Source organism: Podarcis filfolensis (assembly GCF_964270895.1).
Source record: "Podarcis filfolensis genome assembly, chromosome: 5".
Taxonomy (NCBI): domain Eukaryota; kingdom Metazoa; phylum Chordata; class Lepidosauria; order Squamata; family Lacertidae; genus Podarcis; species Podarcis filfolensis.
In genome coordinates, this window is record NC_139608.1 from 2,797,065 (window position 1) to 2,810,934 (window position 13,870).

The 13,870-nt window shown below is 46.8% G+C and overlaps 1 protein-coding gene across 4 annotated transcripts in view; it reads right to left on the reverse strand.

Annotated features, from left to right (window-relative positions):
* The window catches only part of LPP (LIM domain containing preferred translocation partner in lipoma), a 300,501-nt gene that overhangs the window by 252,582 nt on the left and 34,049 nt on the right, over positions 1-13,870 (reverse strand). Inside the window, exon 1 of one of the 4 annotated variants that reach the window (XM_083612853.1) lies at positions 12,037-12,240. The exons of the other annotated variants lie outside the window; for them this stretch is intronic. The gene's annotated coding sequence lies outside the window, so the exon portion shown is untranslated. Of the gene's footprint in view, positions 1-12,036; positions 12,241-13,870 lie in introns of those variants that run through there. 4 annotated transcript variants of the gene reach the window in all.

Sequence of the window (13,870 nt, forward strand, 5' to 3'; positions counted from 1 at the left end):
ATCCCCATGCCCTCTTTTTTTACAATGTTCCGGCTGCAAGTGCCCTTCGTATTGTAGGCAAAATGGTTATCAACCTATGGACAAGTCAACAGGCTTGCGGACAGGGGAGCCACCCCAAAAATGCCTATTTGTACAAGATTTTTTTAGGCAGATTGGGAAAACATGGCCTAGCAGAAAGCAGATTGGCTGGATGCAATTCTAGGGTGAATATTTTGAATAGTTTCTTTTATGTAACTGAGAGACAGAAAATCAAAAGTCCTCTTATTTTTATTTTTTCCTCTGTTCTTTTTTTCTTCTTTTCATTTTTGTTTTCCTTTGGTGTTTTCTCTTATTCTCTCTGTTTTTGTTTTGGTTTAGATTTGCTTATTATATCTTACTGTATTCTGAAAAAAACTTTAATAGAATCTTATTTTTTTTTAAAAAAACCACATTTTTAAAGGAAAAAATATTAAGGGATTTTTTTTAAAAAAATACACCCCCCCCCTAAAAAAAATGCGGGGACCAGGATAGGGAGGGATTGCTGGCCACAGCAAGTGAATTTGTGGACCCCATTAGAAGCGAGCGGGAAACAAATTGTGCAAAATAATGACTGACATAAAAATCAGACAAATAAAACTGCTCAGTTTGAAAGGCACATGCAATCTGAAAAATTCAGCTTTCATTTGTATTGCCTGGGAGGAGATTTGTTTTTTCGATGCACAAGACCCACAAGTCTTTTTTTTTTTTTTTTTTAAATAATATTTATTAAAATTTTTCAAAAATACAAAAAATATCACTTTACGGGACTCCCCCCTTCCCCCACCCCTACCATATTCCCCTTTCATATTGTTGGCCAAACAAGTTCCCCATTCAAATTGAAACTTAATTTGTTTTACAGTAAAAAAAAGAAAAAAAAAAAACCCAGTGTTCTTTCCCCAAGACCCACCCCATGTCATTCCACAATTTCCATTTTTTAATAAAAGAAGCACCCCAGATAATAGAAACAGAAAAGGTAGAGAATAAAAAAAATATAATGAATAATAGACCAATTCAGCAAAAAATAACCAAGTTGGCAAGCCTTTGGAGTTTTAGTTCTCCCCCCCCTGTCCCCGGTTTAATTTCCCCCTGACCATCAACCCCTGGTGTCTGCCTGGAATTCTTAAGACCATAAATCACAACTTTTCCCCAACTCCTTGCTGGCTTTTTCTTTTTTAAAATTAAAAATAAATTTTTTGAAAATCAAAATTATTATTATTATCATTATTTTTCAAAACTTTAACTTCAGTCTTTAATAAAACTGTAATAGAACTCCCTCCATTGTTCTTTCCAGGTTGTAGTCTGATTTCCCTTTGTTCCGCTGCTAAAACGTTGTAGTTCGAAAGTTTGGTAAGTCTGCAGGGATGATTGTTATTCAGGGGCAAAACCTTACGTTCAGTCCCTTCCTTTCTTCAATAGAAAAATCTATTGTCTCCTTTAAAAAAACAAAAAAGAAAACACCCTGAAGACGAGATGTTATTTCCGTTTTGCAGCTTTCCCAGAAGATAACCAGTCCTGTAAAGTTCCATTGGTGTTTTTCCACTTTCCCAATCCTTGTAATGTCCCGAAACTCCTCAAGGGGGATTGTTGTATCTTTGTTTCCTCTAATCCAAAAGTCAATTTGTTATCCATATTCGCCATTTTGTATCCAAATTTTAACAAGTTGTAGCAAATTGTATCAAATTTAACCAGCCAAGTTCTCATAATAAAATCCACTCCGCTTTTCGACTTTGACAGCTATTTTGACAGCTGTCAAGATCTCCGACTCCTTTCACCAGGCTCTCTCTTCAGTCACCCCGGTTCCCAGGGGGGGGGGTTGCGTTTCCCTTCTCCAGTTCCTCCTCCAGCACAGTTCTTGTAGTTCCCCATCGTGAAATTTTGGATTTTTATCAGCAATGCAAGCCTTTTTGGGTCTTGGTTTCCCCGTCCTTGTTTTGGAGAGTTTACAATAGGGAGGGGACTGACTTCCTTTTTGGATCCCCCCCGCTCGTATCCAATTCGAAAAAAAAATTTTTTTTCCTCCTTTTGAACCCGATTTCCAAATTTACTCACGGGTTGTTGTTGAAAAGTCCGAATTTTCAATGGAAGAAGTCAGCGCTCTCCGCCGAATGGCATGCGGCTTCGCTCAGCAGGGGAAGCAGAGAACTCAAGGCACCACGCTTCTCCCCGGCACCCGATCCGTAGCCTTTAAAAAGGCTCCTTCACGAGTCGGGAGGGCGCTAACGGTGCAAGCCGAGTCTCCATGTCCACGGCCTCCGTGGCCGTGGTTTCTAAGGGTCCCCGCATCGCCGGTGCGGTAGAACCCAGCCCCTGCCGAGCAGACTCCCTCCGGAGCTCGGAGGGAGTCCGCCATTCGGCGATGGCGCCAACCCGGAAGTCTCAAGACCCACAAGTCTTGATGCTAACGCTGACAACAGATAATAGAATCATAGCACAGTCGGGTTGGAAGGGACCCTGAGGGTCATCTAGTCCAACCCACTGCAATGCAGGAGTCTTTTTGCCCAATATGGGGCTCAGACCCTGAGGTTCAGAGTCTATCCATGCTCTACCCACTGAGCTATCCTGCAGGCTCGAGTGCTATGCTTTTCACCCCATAAGCAGACTCCAGAGAGGCAACAGATAAAAGATGGAATTGGCTTTGTTATTCTCCTGGCACACATGAAGCCCTCTCAAAAATAAAAAGGTTTGGAAGCAAGCGTCAAGGCCTCCATCCGTACAGAAACTCAACACACCAGGGCTTAGAGGCACCCGATCTTCAGATTTGAAATGCACTCCTTGGAAAAGGCCGCTCTGATTCAACAGCTGGACCGAACTGCAGTAACTGTGCATTAAAAGGTTTCGCTAGAGGACCTCTTCCAGTTCCTTACCAGCACTTGTGGTCTGATGCTCTCACAGGGCTGGATTTAGGTTTGATGAGGCCCTAAGCTACTGAAGGTCATGGGGCCCTTTATATGTCCAGCTGTCCAAATTGTCGCTGTTTTTTGTGTTGAACATATGCTATATGGTAATTTATGGACCTCATAGCCATTTGCACATGTTGCCATGCAGCCAGTCCATGCAAAATGTAGGCACCCTATACAGTGGTACCTCAGGTTACATACGCTTCAGGTTACATACGCTTCAGGTTACAGACTCCGCTAACCCAGAAATAGTGCTTCAGGTTGAGAACAGAAATCGTGCTCCAGCGGCGCGGCAGCGGCGGGAGGCCCCATTAGCTAAAGTGGTGCTTCAAGTTAAGAACAGTTTCAGGTTAAGTACAGACCTGCGGAACGAATTAAGTACTTAACCTGAGGTACCACTGTATATAGAAAGGAGCAAACCAGGGATATTTGAGGGAGCAGGCTAGCAGGCGGGGCCCATGACTTATATCACAGGAGCCTACACAACACAAAACACGGTTGCTGTATGTAGGTTTTATTTTATTTGTTTTTTATATTATATTTTGGCAATGTACATCCAGTTTGCTTTCCCTTTAAAAAATTTTGGGGCCCCCAAGAGAGTGGGGCGCTAAGCTAGAGTTTGTTTAGCTTATACGTAAATCCGGCATGAAGGTGTGTGCATGCAGTCTTTGCAAGGATTTGCACCGTGAGTGTGTGTTCTGTTTTGGAAAAATACGAGAGAAAGAGAAAGAGAGAAAGGGCAAGAGAGAGACTTGTCCCATCACCGATGGGACGAACACTCAATGTCAGACAATCCAAGTGCCCTTATTTTCCAGGGACAGTTGCAGATTTACAGAAGTCATCTTGGTTTCTGATCTGATCCCATAATGTCCCGCTTTTCCTTAGGACATCCCTATTTTCATCAGAGAAATGTTAGAGGGCATGGAATTATGTGACCCCTCACCCCCCCCCAAGTCAAGAAAATAAGGAACTATACAACCTTTCAAAGACATCTGAAGGCAGCCCTGTATAGGGGAGCTTTTTAATCTTTAATGATTTATTATGTTTTTATGCATGCTGGAAGCCGCCCAGACTGGCTGAGGCAACCCAGTCAGGTGGGAGGGGTATAAATATTATCAATTATTTCTCTTAATTCTTTGGGATGGCGGCACAAAGCGAGAGGCTGGACCCTTCCCTGCCCGTTGGGCTGGGGGCAGAACACAACCAAAAGAAATGGTTCCGAATCCCAGTCTTGCCCTCTGCTGCCCAGTTTACGGGCAAATCAGGCGTCTGCTTCTTGAAGCAAAGCTGGGGGGGCAACCCAGGTTTAGAAAAGTTTATCTTCCTCAAAGCAAGAAGAAATTCCGACGAAAGAAGAATGGCAGACGAAATTAATGGACTATGCAGAATTGGACAAAATGACAGGAAGGATTCGAAACCTGCGGGACCAGAGATTTACAGAAGATTGGAAGAAGTATATAAACTATTTGAAGAGCAACTGTAATCAACAAATTACGCTAGTAGGACTACAAGAAGTTTTGTAAGGAGAAATATACGAAGTGTTACGAAGTCGATAAAGATAGAGATGTTGGTTATGAGTTTTAAATGTAATAGGGAAAGTAGGAAAGGCATACTAAGAGATTAGATTGGGAAATTTTCAGACAGGGCTGATGGAAGTCAAAAAATTGAATAAGATGTAAAAGTATGTTTAATTACTGTTGAAAATGGTATGTTAAAAAACTAATAAAAATTTATATTAAAAAAGAGAGAAAAGTTTATCTTCCTTTGCCCGCAGAATAGTTGCTCGTGGCAGGGATGAGGCAGCTAAAGGAAGATAAATGGGACCACCATCAAGGCAAAAATCAAGAGATCACTCTGTTACGCGGATTACGGTAATTGCAATTTTGCTTTCGTTTCTAAAGGGCAGCAGCGGTAAAGGGACTCCTACTCAAAGAAGGAGAGGCGGGGATTTACCAATCTGCCTTACTATGAATCACCACGCAATGCAAAGTACGGCCATCGCATGCTAGATCTGAAAAAAAAGGAAATCTCAAGATCTTCGCATTTCCACCATGCACGTTTACCTTACTAGTCCTCAGGGTGGCAGAAAATCATCTGAAAACACACTAGGGCAGCAAAGCATCTTGCATTATCTACATAAGAACATTAGAACGTAAAAAGTGTCTTCTGGATCAGGCCAATGGCCCATCTAGTCCATCATCCTGTTCCCACAGTTGCCTGTGGGATTCCACCACAAAAGGCCCTCTCCCTTTCCGTGGTTTCCAGCAATTCAGAAGCACGGCTGTGGCAGCAGAGCAAAGCCATTTTGGCCAGTAGCCATCGGTAGCCCTCTCCTCCTCCAGGAATTTGTCTAATCCACTCTCAGAGCCGTTCGGGTTGGGGGCCACCATCTCCTCCTGTGGCAAGGAGTTCCACAGTCGAACTATGCGATGCAAACAGACTTACGAAGATTCACTCACTGTAGCACAAATCCGCCTCTTAAAGAAAATGGGGGGGGGGGGAATACGCAGCTGTCCCAAATCATTGCCAAGCACCAGATCCCTCCTAATCCACAGAATTCCAATAGATTACTTTCAACAGCACTCGGCCATCCATGGCTCCATTAACAAACCACTGACCATCCACATGCGGGGCTGCCCTTGAAGTTGACCCAGAAACTCCAGCGGGTGAAGAATTCTGCAGCGAGGCTCCTTACGGGGTCCTTGCCATGGGAGCATATTCACCCAGTACTTTACCAACTGCACTGGCTTCCGGTGGAGTACAGGGTCAGGTTCAAGGTGCTGGTTTTAACCTTTAAAGCCCTATGTGGCCTAGGACCCTAGTACCTACGGGACCGCCTCTCCTGGTATGCCCCGCGGAGGACCTTAAGGTGCTTAACACTTTGGAGGTCCCAGATCGCAAGGTGGTTAGATTGGTCTCAAATAGGGCCATGGCCTTTTCAGCACTGGCCCCAACTTGGTGGAACGCTCTGTCACAAGAGACCAGGGCCCTGCGGGACTTGACATCTTTCCGCAGGGCCTGCAAGACAGAGCTGTTCCACCTGGCCTTTGGTTTGGACTCAGTCTGACCCTTATGTTTTCCCTCCCCTTACGGTTTTGATCTATGGGCTACTTTTAAAATGAGTCTGCATTTTAAATTGCATTTTAACCTGTATTTTAAATTGGTCCGTCCCCCCCATTATGTTTTTACTGTAATTTTACTGGTGTTAGCCTCCCTGAGCCCAGCTCTGGTTGGGGAGGGCGGAGTATAAATAAAATTTATTATTATTGTTGTTATGCACCGTAAACCTCATTAGACAGCATCCGACACGCAGCATAATTCACTTTTACGACGCAGTCCTAGCATTCTTCTCCTCCTCGAACATTATTTTTTTAAAAGCTGTACAGTCTGCGTGTGGAAGGTGTCTGTCCAGTGCATCAAAATCAGAGACTCACCCTTAGAAATGGGCCTGCCTCAGACCCCAAACAAATGCCGCCCTTTTGATTTCTAACTTTCATCAAAACCCCTGGGAGGCTTCCCCAAAAAAGAGGCTCCTCCACACTCACCCCATCATTTAGCTGCAGGGAATTTTAAAAACAACAACAGCCATTCCAATTCCAGTCTTGTCAACTTTGCCCACTTCATAGAGAGAATTGCTTCACCTGAAAAAGGACACCCAGTAGCCAATGAACCCTTCAGCACACTTGAATTCACCTCTTCCACCTGTGCTTTTCCATACAGAAATGTGTGGAACTTCCTAGGCTGGGAGACCCTTTTGAATGTATTTTATTTCATCGGACAGTTTATATCCTGCGCATATTAGAACAAAACTCTCCGCAGTTTGCATAAAGCGTGTTCTCCTTCATGGAGAGCACGTGTTGCGGTGGGGGCCGACAAGACACTCCAAAGTTGTGGGGCGGGCTAATTGATCATTGGCCACGGTTGTGATTGGGCTTCCCTTGTTGTTGGGATGAAGTTAATGTTGCCATTTGTTGATTGACAGCCAGAATTGTTAAAACTCCCTGCACGAAGCGTAGAGCTTCCTCTTTTCGCTCCGTGCATCGGATTGCCCGTCCCCCCTCCCTATATTTAGGGTTGTTCGCTTGACCTTGCTATGCCTGCCATGGGGTCGTCTGCTCTTGGGGCAGGGGGGCCTGGTAGGAATTTTGTCCATCTGGCTGATTGGCTGGAGCCATTTGGTTTTTGCCTACTGCGTAGCAAATCGTCACAACTTGTAAGGTTCGCGGTTAGGCATTGGTTTAGGGTTTGGTTGGTTGAGGGGCATGGATTGGCTGTGCCTGCCCCTCTAATGCTGCTGCTGCAAGGGATTCCTTTAAATGAATCGGGGGCTAACTATTGCTTGTCCACTCTGTCAAGGGGGCTCGGGCCACGCAAGAGCCCCTGATTGCTTTTGGGGAGGGCTGAGGGCAGGTTCCCTGCTCCGTCGCTATCCCCAATATGTATTCCCCTTTTCTGACTTTCGCAGGCTTGCAAAATGTCAGTCTGTCCCCACTGTGGGCATATAGTCGCAACCAATGCTTAAGCAACCCCTCACATTTTGTAATTTAATAAAGTTGTGGCCAAAATTATGCCAAAAACCTTAAACAAAAATGCCATGTGATGTGTGAGTTATTTGGGATGGCTTGGGGACCTCGACACACAATAGGTTAAAATATATTAAATGGCAAATGCAGAGGCAAGGGAGTGTTGCCTAAGTGGCTGTTTTGTAACTTTATATATAAAAAAATTAGCGCACACATATGAGAAGGTGCCCTTCTGTAGTGAGGGACTTTGCACGTGATCAGTCACTTGGCCATTATCATGGTTTATTTAAAACAACAACAACCAGGGAATGGGTACGTTTTGTAAAACACAATGAACAACTAAACAGAGCGTCCTCTTTCAAGCACCAAAATAAACATTGCACCTTAAAAGATCAGCTGCAAAAATACAATGAAAATTCCTAATAGGCACAGAAAACAACCATGGAAAATATTACAAAGGAAGGTCAGCTATGAAGTACAAAATTCAACCTTTTTTTTAAAAAAAAAAATAACATGGGAGAAAATTAGGCAGAAGAAAATCAACTCATTTCCGGGCCACCATATATCAATAATACCATTAAACTAACCAAACCAATTAAATTCCCACCCCGCTATATAGCACTTAATCACAACTTAATCTAACTACAGTGGGATTAGGCCCTGAGGTTAGATCATTCGCCATAGGATATCTGGCTGCAGGCCTGATTTGGGAGCTTTTGCAAGTTCACTATTCAAATGCAACGTTTTGAAGATAAAACTCAAAATTTGGAGATTAAAGTCAAATGCAAAGTGTCGCATTTTGATTGAATTGCAAAATCCATCCTCTTTCTTCTCTTTTTGCAATCTCTTGAATTCCCTCCCTCATTTCTACAGGTGTTAAAGGTAAAAAAGGGACACCTTTGAAATGGCTTTTTGCCCTTGAAGATGCATATTTATCAGCCAGTGAATATTTATCGCCTGCTCCCCACTGAATATTTCCATCCCAGAGCAGACAATGAAATAAAGTAACGGTATAATATACACGTAACAGACAAGATAGCAAGACGTAAAAATTACAGACGCCATAAAAACAAATCCAAGAAATAACTAACAAATTAACAACTCCAGCATAAAACAAAACAACGACGAGAGCGACACCCAGAATTTCCAATTTAATCGAAGACCCGGATTTAAAAAACAGGCCATTCAGCTGACTGAAACTAGAAAACACCCCGATCGACAGCTCTCGCCCCCTCAATCACCTGGGCCGTCCCACGCAGCCTTCCGCTGTCTCTCACGCAATGTGCACCTCGCTTTGTGGCTTGTGAGCCTTTTCACAACTTCCAACCCCGGTCCTCACCCACCCAGGCTCCGGCGTGAGTCATTGCCCACAACACCCACGGCAGAAACCTCCCACCCCCTTGTTCCACAATAACACCAGAGAGCGAAAATGTGTGTCTGCACACAAACACGCAAAAGAAGGGAGGGTAGCACCTTCACCCTTTGGAGACCCAGAGGGGCCAACCCCCAAGGGGAGATGTCCTTTGGGATCTCTCCCTTTGGGGTCACCCAATGTATTATGGCACTGTTGATCCAAGAGGAATCTCTGGGATGAAATATACTCAGAGTCGAGAGTGGATTTCATGCTCTTTGTTCAGCTCATAGTGGTGAGGAGGAATGGAAGTTCCCCCAGAATGTCTGCTTTATATACTTTATTTACACAATGGGCCCCACATGATTGGCTAATTCCGGGATTCTCCTGTAGGCCAATCAGGTCGCGGATTCACTTCCACTTGGAGCTGGACTGGGTGGCTCCTGTGGACCAATCAGGCTGCTGCATTCTGAATCCTATTGTTCTAGGACCAATCAGACTGCTGCATTTTGGATCCTATTCAACTCAGTACATAACACCTCTCCACCTCCCAGAACTGGCATAAGGACATAAAGACCATCTGCTGAACAAGGCCAATGAGCCATCAAGTCCATCGTCCTGTTCTTGTTGGAATCAACTAGATGCCACAGTGGGAAACCAGCAAGAAGGATCCCAGCAAAAGAGCCCCTTCCTGTGGCTTCCACAAACTGGGATTTGGATCAGGGACCTTATAAGAGTTTATGTCAAAGTGGCAGAAACGTGTTTTTGTTGTTGTTTTTTCCATTTTCAGAACGTTTTGCATCTCGCCCTCCCAAGTCCAGCAAACGTGACCCAGAAAGGGGTTTACCAAAGCAAAGAATGAAATGACGGAAAAAGCTGAAATCTGGGATAGCGTGAGACTCTTCATCTCACGGTCGTGGGTTCGAGGGAGGCCCACGTTGGGCAAAAGATTCCTGCATTGCAAGGGGTTGGCATGATGACTTGTGGTATAAGGTAAAGGCAAAGGGACCCCAACCATTAGGTCCAGTTGTGGCCGACTCTGGGGTTGCGGCGCTCATCTCACTTTATTGGCCGAGGGAGCCGGCGTACAGCTTCCGGGTCATGTGCCCAGCATGACTAAGCCGCTTCTGGCAAACCAGAGCAGCGCACGGAAACGCCGTTTACCTTCCCGCCAGAGCGGTACCTATTTATCTACTTGCACTTTGACATGCTTTCGAACTGCTAGGTTGGCAGGAGCAGGGACCGAGCAACGGTAGCTCACCCCGTCGCGGGGATTTGAACCGCCGACCTTCCGATCAGCAAGCCCTAGGCTCTGTGGTTTAACCCACAGCGCCACCCGCGTCCCAGACTCTCGTGGTCCCTTCCACCAATTCTGTGAGTCTATGAAAATAAGCACACCAAGGGGACAGAACTAAAAGGAAGAGCAAAGTTTTATCCTCCTGCCTGGAGATGCCAGGAACTAAACCCGGGACTTTGGCTGGGCAGTGGGGTGGGGATTAATCACTCCAACTGGGGCAAAAGGCAGGGGGCAAGTGAAAGTCTACTCTGGGCTATGTTCTGAGGCAGTATGGTGTAATGGTTAAAGTGCCAGACTAGGACCTGGGAGAGACCAGGGTTCAAATCCCCACTCACTGAGCTGACCTTGGGGGCCAGTCACACTGCCTATCTGCTTAGCCTACCTCACAGGGTTGTTGTGTGGATCAGCTGAGGAACAAGGAGACCACATACGCCACCTTGAGCTCTTTGGGAGGAGAATGCGAGGTATAAATGCTATCAGTCATAACAATAATAAAAACAAGGTGCCAATTTGGAGCTGGCCTAGTCATCGGGCCCAAATTGGGCCTGCTGAAGTGACAGAATTGGGGGCGACTCATGACCCAGTGGATCCTGAGCAGTTCAGCTCCTCCCCTGTAATGCCCCATTTCATAGAAATTCAACCCGGACAAAGCAGGGAGCTGGGCACTGGCAGAGAAATGCCACCCCTCCATGGACAGATAGATGCCAGTGTAGCTGTTCAGGGCTGGGGGGAATCAGACCTCCCCCCCCTTCCAACACACACACACACACACACACACACACACACCCCAGATCAGAGGTTTGGCATGCACACTAAAATCTTAAGGACACTGTTTCAGATCAAGCGGGACCTCCTGGAACAGCCCTGGTGTCCTCAGGGTATTCCACAACCCCCCCCCAAAAAAAAACATTCCCCTTCTGCAACAGAAGAGCCTCTCTCTTGCACAATTCCGCCTTCTAAGCTACCGAATCCTGCAACCGTCACATTCATGTGACAGTGAGTTCCACAGGGGAACGATGCTCTATGGGAACTTTCTTCCGCATGCCCTGAATCTGTGGCCAGCATCACAGCTGCCCTGCATAATAAGATAAAGGAGGGAAAGCTGGGGCTTGCCTCCATTTCCCCCTGGGAGCCAGGAAGCATTAGGGGGTCCAGGGTCTTCCTGCTGGCTCCCAGACTGTCCACAAAACAATTTCCTTTCAGGGAAAAGGGAAGGACGTGCCGTAGCTCAGGTCAAAGCATCTGCCTTGAATGCAGAAGGTACCACAGGTTCAATCTGCAACAGCATCCGAGACCCTCCTGCCCAAAACCCATCACTGCCAGTCAGTGTAGGAAATACTAAGTTAGATGGTCTCCCTCATTGCAAGGTAGCTTCCTACGTACTCCCTATCTAGTCAGATTTCTAATTTTTTGCACGCAAAATGTGGGCTGGCACATTGGAGGAAAACAAGAGGCGATTACGGCACCAACAGAAAACAAGTTGCGAGCTGAAGAAACTGTTCCTGTTGAGATCTCCATTCCTTCGATGGATCAGAGATAAATATTAACTCGGGCAATGAATAAGTCCTCCGGCTCAACAGACCATACATGGGCAGGCAGCTCTTTCTGGAGACAAAGCATGTCAGGAACCATAAAGGCTGTTTTGACGCCTTCCTGGGACTCAAGGCAAATGGCAACAACAGACTGCAAACCATGGCTGGCACTGCCAATTTATGCCAAGGCCAGCCTTGAGCCTCACTGGCAAGGACCTTGACAGTCTGCCGGAAAGGACTCTGAAGCACAGCTGCCTGTCTCCTCCTCCCCTTGCCCTCCCTTGCTGTCTGGCACTGGGCATTTTGCCTCTTTGCTAACCGGACCCACATGGCACGATGCAAGCTCCGTCGTGACCCCTCACCCTGCCACCCTGGTTGTTCGCCATTCCGCTCACGAGGCCAATAAGGAGGTACTTACTGGAGGCTGGGCTGTTCTCCCTCCCCGAGGGGACGCCTTGTCCCAGAGCGGAACAAATTTGGAACCGGCTCCAGGAGTGAGCGAAACTGCCGGAGTGACCACAAGCACACGGAATAGGGAGAGAGGCAGGCAGAAAGAAAGAAGGAAGGAAGGGAAAAAAACTTCTCCTGCCTGCAGGAATTCAGATCTCGCTTCCACCAGGCCCTGAGTCACCTCCCCTCCCCTTCCAATAGATCAGAGCATGGGTAAACATTTCCAAATATGGAGATCACGACTACCAAAGGATGTCAGGAAAATCGCCCTTCTTCGGGCAACTTGGGGATGGCCGCTCCAGAGGCGGAATTCCCCCGCTGTGGGTCAATGATTAACGTTGAGCCGGGTGCTGCGCCTCGCTGAACTGGCAGGCCAGCGCCTTGCCAACGTTGCAGGGAACGACGAACTACGAAAGGCGTTGCAAAGGCCACCAGCTCCTGCAGGTTTCTCTTCCTCAATGGGTTCAGCAAGCCCTGAGAGTCGTATCAGCAGCTCTTAGCAAAATGCAAAATGGAAATCTCACGCTCAAAGGCAGAACACCTCTCGACGACGGTCACCATTCCTAACAGCATCTGCTTAGCCACTGTGGGGAACGGGATGCCGGACTGCTTGATCTCCAGAGGGCATTCAAATGGCAAGAAAGGAGATCCCATCTCAACATTAGGAAGCACTTTCGGAGAGCTGCTCAACAGCAGAACGGTGGTGGACTCTCCTTCCTTGGAGGTTTCTAAGCAGAGGTTAGATGGCCATCTGTCTCGGATGCTTTAGCTGAGATTCCTGCATTGCAGGGGGCTGGACTAGATGGCCCTCAGTGGTCCCTTTTGACTCTATGACTCCACAATTCTATCTGATGCAACAGGGCAACTGGCATGCTCTTTATTTGCAAACTATCGAATCCAGAGCTGGAAAGGACTTTCCTCAGACTATGTGCATCCATTCACTCCTGTAGCAGCAACACAGGTGGGCAATTGGATCCGGGCAGCTGGCTGAATCCTTATCTCTCCCACAATGGAGTGGTGGTGCGGGGGCCGCCTGTCTGCCCATCACCTGGCAGAAACCAAGCGCCAACCCCAGCTGATCAGCAACTCTCACAAGCACAGGGCTTCACAGGCAGCCATTGGCCTTGTCATGTGCTGACAGCCACAGTAGCTCTGGCATAGACAGCAGGGCTTTCAGCAAAGCAGAGATTTTACCAGATCCACACCGGGGGTTGGGCACATGGGCACTGCATTGCCTATACAGCTCAGGTGTTGCTGGAACCCTCAAACGTCCATCATCCCTGTACAGCAGCCATGCTGACTGGGGCTGGTTGGAATGTTGACTTGTGGTCCACCAAGATCCCAAGATCCTTTTCACAGGTCCTGCTAGTAAGCCAGGTGTCCCCCATCCTATATGTGTGCATCTGGTTCTTCCTGCCTAAGTGCAGAACCTGACAGTTGTCCCTGCTGAAATTCATCTTGTTAGCTTGCGCCCAGTTCTCCAATCTTTTAAGGTCATTTTAAATTCTGATTCTGTCTTCTGCGGCATTAGCTACCCCTCCCAGTTTGGTGTCATCTGCAAATTTGATAAGCATCCCCTCAATTCCTTCATCCAAGTCATTTATAAAGGCGTTGGACAACAACAGGCCCAGGACAGAACCCTGGGGCACCCCACTCGCCACTTTTCCCCAGGATGACAGGAAACCATTAATGAGTCCTCTTTGGGTTTGGTCAGTCAACCAGCTACAAATCCACCTAACAGTTACCTCGCTCAACTCACATTTTACCAGCTACGCTGCGAGAATATCATGGGGGACTTTGTC